Raw genomic sequence first — 8,164 nt, forward strand, 5'->3', positions numbered from 1 at the left:
TGCAAAATATTGCCTTACTCAGAAATACCAACCAACATCGAGCTTGCAACAAAATGTTGTCTCATCTTGATTTCACATCACTACCTCAGCTCCAGTTAACATCACCTCAAAGCCATCCCCACTGTTCCCCTGTCCTAATGCTTTCCAATCAAGGCCAAATTGGGTGTATTATTGTGAGACTACCTCTTAATATGAATTTTCTTGTATATTGAACATTCCCCTGAGTTCTAAAAATCATTCCATCTCCTTGTTCATGGATTTGGTTTCTTCTGTTGAAAGAGCTGCATTTGCTTTGATTGTCAGACACAAAATAGCTTTACCTATCTGGTGAATTGGAATAGAGAAGATTGCACAAAACTAGAAATGTGCTCTTCTGGGGGACTGTGTGCCTATGAGGTCCAGTGCACAGGATCATTTATATCAGTGACTGCTTTATTCTGCTCCTTACCACCTCCTCTCTCTCTCTCTCTCTCTCTCTCTCTCTCTCTCTCTCTCTCTCTCTCTTTCTCTCTCTCTCTCTCTCTTGCTCTTGCTCTGTGTGTGAGTGTGTGTCTGTCTGTGTCTGTGTTTGTGTGTGTATTTCCCTCCCCCATACCAAATTTTTTCTCTTCCCTCTCCCCCTTCACTCTCCATGCTTTCTGTTTCTCAAAAAGCATTTCTCTGTGAAGCCCTGGCTGTCCTAGAACTCACTCTGTAGACCAGGCTGATCTCTAACTCAGAGAACTTCCAGCTTCTACCTTTGAAGTGGTTGGATTAAGACATGTGCTAACAGTGTCCAGCCAGGGCAAATATTCTCAATAGATCTCCAGAACAAATGATTACCAATTTAGACTCCAAATCAAATTCTACCCACTGCAATTTTCTCAAGCACTCAGAGCTCTAGTTACCGCCTCTAGAGCATATGGACAGTCAGTCCTGTATTTGTGTCAAAGGACCCTAAGTATGAAAAAACATGCTGTATACATAACCACCAAACATGGAACTGATTCAGGCACAGAAAAATCTCTATAGATATGTCCTCTGCTAGTTTTTTAAGCAGCACCTTGGCATGTGGCTTGGGAGAGACAATTCAGCTCTGTTAATGACTGATCAGCATTTCCCCTGCCTGAAACAAAAAAGACAAAAATGACCAAACCAATAGAATGGTGAAGCCAGGTTTCCTTTCCAAACATTGTGAAATCCTAGTCTTTCTCTGAATCTTCAATGACTTTGCATCCAACCTATGACTTTAATCTTCTGTCATGATGCCTCTGAGAAAAGACCCCCAGAATCAAATATTAGTGTGAATAGACTCTTACTTTGTTTCTTGAATGTAAAGTCAGGATGGTAAATAAAACAACAGTTATAATAGACTCAGGGCCATCCCATTCTAAGGTCATGATTAAATGAAAAGTATCACCCAGTGTTGAAGGATAGGCTCCATGGGAGTCTTCCATCTCCTTCTAGGTGCAAGAGGCTTCTCAAGACTTCAGAGATGCCAGCCAAAAGTACATGAGAAATATAGTGGGTATTTTATGTAGAAGTCCTCATTTCCTTTAATGAACATTTAGTACATATGAGTACTGCTGTAAATAAATTCCAGATACATAGTAAAGAATTTTATTCCTGCCCATCATGTTAAAGCTTGTCTTTAACAACATCACCATGTTGGCAGCCAAAGTGCATGGCTTGAACCTGAAAATAGAACCTCCAGACAGAGTTATTAAATTAACAGGCTGGCAAGCCAAGGACAGATAAGTTTCTGCAGAGCCTTACTGACCTAAAACAGAAGTGCATTACTTTGAATAATGCATATTCCATGATGGGTAAGGGAGACATTCATGTCAGAATGACTTGAGACAGGCTCAGTCTTGTTAATGAAATGAAAAAAAACGGGGAGAGGCAAGGAGCCTTTGGGGCTGCTTGACAATAATCTGACATGGGCCAAGGACACAGAAATGGGCTGCTTGTCAGGAATATGACATTGGCCAAAAACAAGGAATTAAGCTTCAGGCAGAAATCTGACATTAGTCTACAGTAAAGAAGAAATTTCAGGTAAGGATCTAAATCTTAGGCTAAAACAAAGAAGTAATTTCAGGCAGGAATATAAATTTTAGGTTAGAACAAAGAAGCAATTTCAGACAGGAATCTAAATTTTAGGCTAGAATAAGGAAGTACGCTTCAGACATGAAAGTGACTTTGGGCTAGGACAGGGAAGTAGGCGCAGATATTTTGGTCATCCTGATAAACCCCTAAAAACAGTGATCTCAGGAGTGTTCACGTAATTAGATTTAATGCCTTGCTTGTTCTTTGACTATTTGAGTTTGTTGTCTTGCTTGTTCCTTGACTATTTGCATCTATTGTATTGGTAGACCCTCAAAATAGAACTTACCTTACTACATGAATGTAATTAAAATACTATAAAAACAAAAATGAGGATGAGATAGGATGTTCTAGGGTGGGGAAATGGGGAAAGGGGATGACATCTGAAATGTAAATAAATAAAATATCCAATAAAAAAGAATTATCAACTAAAAATCAAGAGTGTGAGATAAAATAATTTTGTGGTTTTTTAGTTTACATTGTACTGTAATGTAGTATATTAACAAGATCTACAAGTATTTAAAATGTTATAAATATATACTCTTATTTCAAGGAAATTTCTCTCTGCAACAGAAGACCATTACAGAAAATCATCAGCAATCAATATGTAGAGATGTGCATCCCAGATATAGTGAATTCATCTACCAAGACCCCCTTCAGCCAAGGTGCAGAGAATACCACAAGAAGATGGGTGGGAAGACAGAAGACCTGTGTGATCAGGGAGTTTGCTGTGAGACTGTCTCCTGGTCATGTTAAGGAGATGAGGCTGCTTGAAGATGAACAAAACAAGGACAATAATTAGACATGCCAAGGTACAGGAATTCCCACTACTCAGCCTACACAAAGAACTATGTGCAACTAAGGAAAGCTAATTACAGGAGGAGTCATCTTCTGAGGAGAGGACACCAATTGTGTGTCCAAAACCTGAATCAGCATGGAAAACACACATACAAGTAACATTACACAGACTGAGCATGTTGTAGGTATGCATTTAAAAACTTGTATTATGTAATAAGAGGAGGCCATGAAAGCAAGAACAGCATGGGATGTTATTTGGAGGGGTTAGGAGAAAGGATAACTCATATAATTATACTATAATCTTTAAAAAATAAAAGAAATATTAAATGAAGCAATAGGAAAAATGTTAGAATTCATCAACACTGAGTAAAAATTAATAATTAAGAGCTGAAGTGGAGAGCTGGTGAAAACATTTAATAATTTGGCTTTGTGAAATAGGTTGGAGAGGAGAAAGGAAAAGCTTAGAGGGCAGAAGAAGAGAACAAAATGCACCTGGAGCAGGAAGTATCCAGAAGGATCCTGAGCATTCCTTGATAGAGCAATTGCAAGGTTTCAATTGCTCAGGAGCACAGAGATGGCCCTCTGTTCTGCAGGAAGCCAGGAACCCATCACTACAGACACTGAATCATCCTTCAGTTATACAAACCACGGACAGCCCAAGATCCATGGCATCATCAATAGTCCTCAAAGGAATGACCAGTGTTCACCACAACAATGACCTGACCTTACCATCTGGGGGGGAAGTAGAGAGCAGAATGGAAGTAGCTTCTGCAGAAGCTACTGCATGATGGGTGCTTATGGTCCCGTGGGTGCATTGCATTTAGGGAGGAGAAAGGCAGAGTGTGTGTGTGTGTCCTCCTCTAGAGCATGGATGCAGCAACAGACACCCTGGTGTTGAGTGGCTATGTAAAGAGCAGAATTTAAGTCATGTCTGAACAATGCTTGTCTGTCCTTATGTTTATGAAACTGTTGCTTGTGTTTGTCATTGTCACACAGCTCTCCTTACCATGCTACTATTGCTCACACCCCTGCTGTGCCTCCATGAACAATGGACTGAAGGTTTAGAAGTTGGGCCTGGCTCTGCTTCATGAAAGGAGGTACTGTTTAGAATGGAGTTACACCAGGCAGTATTCTTTATCTAACAATTCTACTTGGACCACTACTTGGAAGACAGTTGGGAAGAAGCCACCTCTGTCTCATACAATGAAAATGTCACTAAGCAGATGTCAGCAGTGTGTCCAGAGAAGCCATCAAGAAAATGGACTGTTGAGAATATGATAGGGAAATAAAAAAAAAAATACTTGGGCTAAGAGAGGCTGAAACACTTTATTGTCCTCCGGGCTCACCCTTGCAGATAAACTGTTGCAGTATTTAACAACACATCTTCAGAAACTCCAGAGAAGTCAGTGTGCTCTTATGGTGAAGGGACAGGAAGTCCCAGAGAAGCCTTGTCACAGACCTGACAGGCATTTTGTCAAAGATGCCAGCGGTTGCTACAGAGACCCAACCGTGTTGCAGGAGAAATTTTTCCTAACAGATCCTGAGATGTGATGGATCCCAGGATGGAAAAAGAGATTACAGGCCTCCTTTCCCAGCAGCTTTGATGGACTCTTTGTAACAACAATAACAACAACAAAAAAGGTAATAGATTTCTGTTTCTCTGTTCCCAACCCCATGAGGAAATGCAGTTTGGCAAATTGTGGGATCTAGTAAAAGAGACCAGACCTAGAGAAAGCAATAAAATCCACATTGTCCATTATTTGAGTGCTTTGCAATTGTTCCCCCAAGGTTCAGGAGTTATAAATTCCTGTTCTTAGGACCTGGGGAAACAACAACCCAGTTTAGCATGGACTTGATATTTCATAACTGGCAGCCATGTGCCTTAGTTGAGACATCCCATGGGGCAGAGTTCAGGCTGAGGGCAGCCTCTGAGATCTAGTAGCTCGAGATGAACTGAGAGTGAGACTCAGTATGCTGTAAGTCTGTCCACTGTGCAGCTTTGAACCTACAGCTTCATTGCCTTGGAAAGCTTCTGTCTTAGTTAGGATTTTACTACTGTGAGAAGACACCATGACCAAGGCAACTCTTAGAAGGTCAACATTTAATTCAGGCTGACTTGCAGGCTTAGAAGTTCAGTCAATTATCATCAGGACAGAACATGTTAGCATCTAGACCAGAAGGATGCAGGAAGAGCTGAGAGGTCTATAGTTGTTCCAAAGTTAGACAGGAGAAGATTATCTTCCAGGAAGCTACAAGGAGTGTTTTTAAGCCTACATCCACAGGAATCCAGTTTTTCCAAAAAGACAATACCTACTCCAATAAGGCTATACCTCCTAATAATGCTACTACTTGGGCCAACCATACTCAAACCAGTACATTCCACTCTTTGTCCCCCATAGGCTTCTTCAAACACATGAGTCTAGTAGAGCCATACCTAGCCATAGTATAATAAAAAATATGTTTAGGCCAATTTCCAAAGTCCTAATTAACTAAAGCAGTCTCAAAGATGTCAAAAATCCAAAGTTCAAAGTATCTTCAAGTTTAACCTGTCACTTAACTGTAATCCACAAAGCAAGACAGGAAACCAGCTGGGCAAACTCCAAATTCTTCATCTCAGTGTCTGATGTCAAAGTGGTTTTCAGATCTACAAATCCTTTTTCATCTTTGTCATCTTTTTCGTGAGCTGCTTCCACTCCCCATTAAAATCTTTCCTCAGCAGATATCCCAAAGCAGGTTCTCCAAACCATCCTCTATGGTACAGATTCTTGTCCCAGTATCTGTGATCCACACTTTATCTTCTGGGCTCCTCCAAAGGGCTTAGAACACATATTAGTATTCTTGTCCTCTGAAACCACAAAAGCCAGGTTTCCACAGTTCAAATCACCCTCAGAAACAAAGTATTTCATATTCTTATGAGGATGGTCAATTAATCCCCACATACAGCATCCTACTGCACTCTAAATCCAAAACCCCAAAGTCCACATTCTTCCAAACAAAATCATGGCCTGGGCTATCATAGCAATACCCTAGTCCCTGGTACCAACTACTATCTTACATAGGGTTTTACTGATGTGAACAGACATCATAACCAAGACAACTCTAATAAGGACAACATTTAATTGGCACTAGCTTACATGTTCAGAGGTTAAGTCCTTGGTCATCAAGCTGGGAGTATGGCAGCATCCAGGCAGGCATACCTCAGGAAGAACTGACAGTTCTACATCTTGTTCCAAAGGCAAACAGGAAAACATTGGTTTGCAGAAAGCTAGGATAAGGGTCTTAAAGCCCACACCCACAATGACACACTTCTTCCAACAAGGCCACACCTACTACAACAAGGCCACATCTCCTAATAGTGCCACTCCCTGGGCCAAGCATATTTAAACCACCACAACTTCAAATCTCTGAATTAGTCAAAACAAAGGCAAAAAAGTCAAGTCCAATAACAATTCTAGACAAACACAGAGCTGAAGACATTACATTAAGATGTGGGTTTAAGGTTTCCTTGGTAACATGAGAAGATCTGTAGAGAAGAATAAGCCAGGAAATTCACTGTGTGACTAAAGTGCTGATACAGAGAGTCAATTTACTTTAGAAAAATGAATGCAAACCAAAAAATCTATGGATATTCCAGAAGTGTGCAAAACTGAAGAATTTTGGGAGTCTAAGGAAATGAATATCCTCCGAAAAAACCTACATTTATTACCCATGCAGAGCACAGTCCCCTTTACTGAGAGGATGTCAGAGCTCAGTGTCTCCATTGCAGATGCTGAAAACCTCCCTGTAGCCTGGGAACAATTTCTATCTCAGCCTTCCTGGGACCAAACCACCTTAGGATTCTGCACATGGGTGTAAGGGAACTTACCCAGATGGAATTGGCAGGGGAGGACTCTGTGCCTGAGGAGATGCTATACAGGCTTGAAGTAAGGGAGTCTTTAATGCATGTCAGCACATTGTAATTTTAGTGTCTATAGAAGGTGACAAGTTCTCACTGTGGAGCACGGATACCTGAAATCCCAGTGGAGCTTCTTCTCCACCTTTAACCTTACTCCCTGTGATCTAGATAACAGCCATCTAGGGAGGGCTGGGAACAAACTATATCTGAGTTATCTTGCAATACCTGTGGGAGGGATCAAAAAGTTTAGACCAGGTAGACAACTCTAACTTTGCTCATTTTGAACCTCAGATGTAATCAATCCCAAACCATTTCATACTTTGTGATGTGTCTGCTCTAGGGGGGAGAAACTCCTGGGCCTCTCATGACTTCCCATCAGCTCTGAGGCTCTCTGCCTCCGGTGTTAACAGGCAGCCTTTTGCTAAGTCAGTCCTCATGGGGAGTATTTGGATTCCATGTAGTATGGGTTCTGTGTGCTTTAATTTTCATATGTTCAGCTTCAGGTTTCAAGCTGTGAGTGACATTTACTAGTAAGTTTTAAAAGAAATTATAGGAAAGTGTAGAGGGAGAGAGGCAGAGCTGGAGGCCTTGGCGAGGAAGTCATGAGCACATGAAAGCAGCTTAGGGCAGGTTTAAACTAAAATCCTACTACCACAGTGAGTAGTCTCCATGCTCTGCAGTGAGAACTTGTCACCTTCTATAAACACTAAAATTACAATTGGCTGACATGCATTAAAAACTCCCCTATCCAAGCCTGTTCATTCTTTGCTCTATGCATGCATTCAAGATGTGAGTTTTCATTAAAAGGAGACCTTAACAGAATGACACTTTTCTGGAGGCTTAAACAAGACTCTCAATTTAGGCAGAACATTAAAGGATGAAAACTTTGCATCAAAAGCTAAACAAGAATCTTGACAAAATCATGGGTTGACTGTAACTCCAAATGTCTATAAAGAGATGCTGTTATCCAGGATTGGTCTTCATGGTGATTGCAGGGGAAGTTAAGTTGATGCCCAGAGCACAGTGATGAGTTGAAGGTGCTGAGTTCAGAAAACTGATGCATTTCCAGTGAAACCCTGGTTAGGTCTCAGTGCTGACTTGTTTCACAGAGCAAGCTTGATGCTTCCTCTTCATTCTTATAGTGTACTGTTCTACAAACATTTCTAGTGAGTCACAATGTGCCATGATGCTTTCAACAGAGCCAACAGTGGTCATTGATCCTCAAATCTAGGTTATACATTGTCGGGCCATGGAAGGGTATCTTGGTTCTTGGGTGGGCACAGGCCTGGAACCCCAAGACCCCAATGGAGCAAAGGCAGGTGTTCAGCCACACCCCCAGAACCCAGAGTCCTGACACATGGTCTAGATGTTCATTTAACCTGCACTGTT

Source organism: Arvicanthis niloticus, chromosome 9, assembly GCF_011762505.2.
Source record: "Arvicanthis niloticus isolate mArvNil1 chromosome 9, mArvNil1.pat.X, whole genome shotgun sequence".
Taxonomy (NCBI): domain Eukaryota; kingdom Metazoa; phylum Chordata; class Mammalia; order Rodentia; family Muridae; genus Arvicanthis; species Arvicanthis niloticus.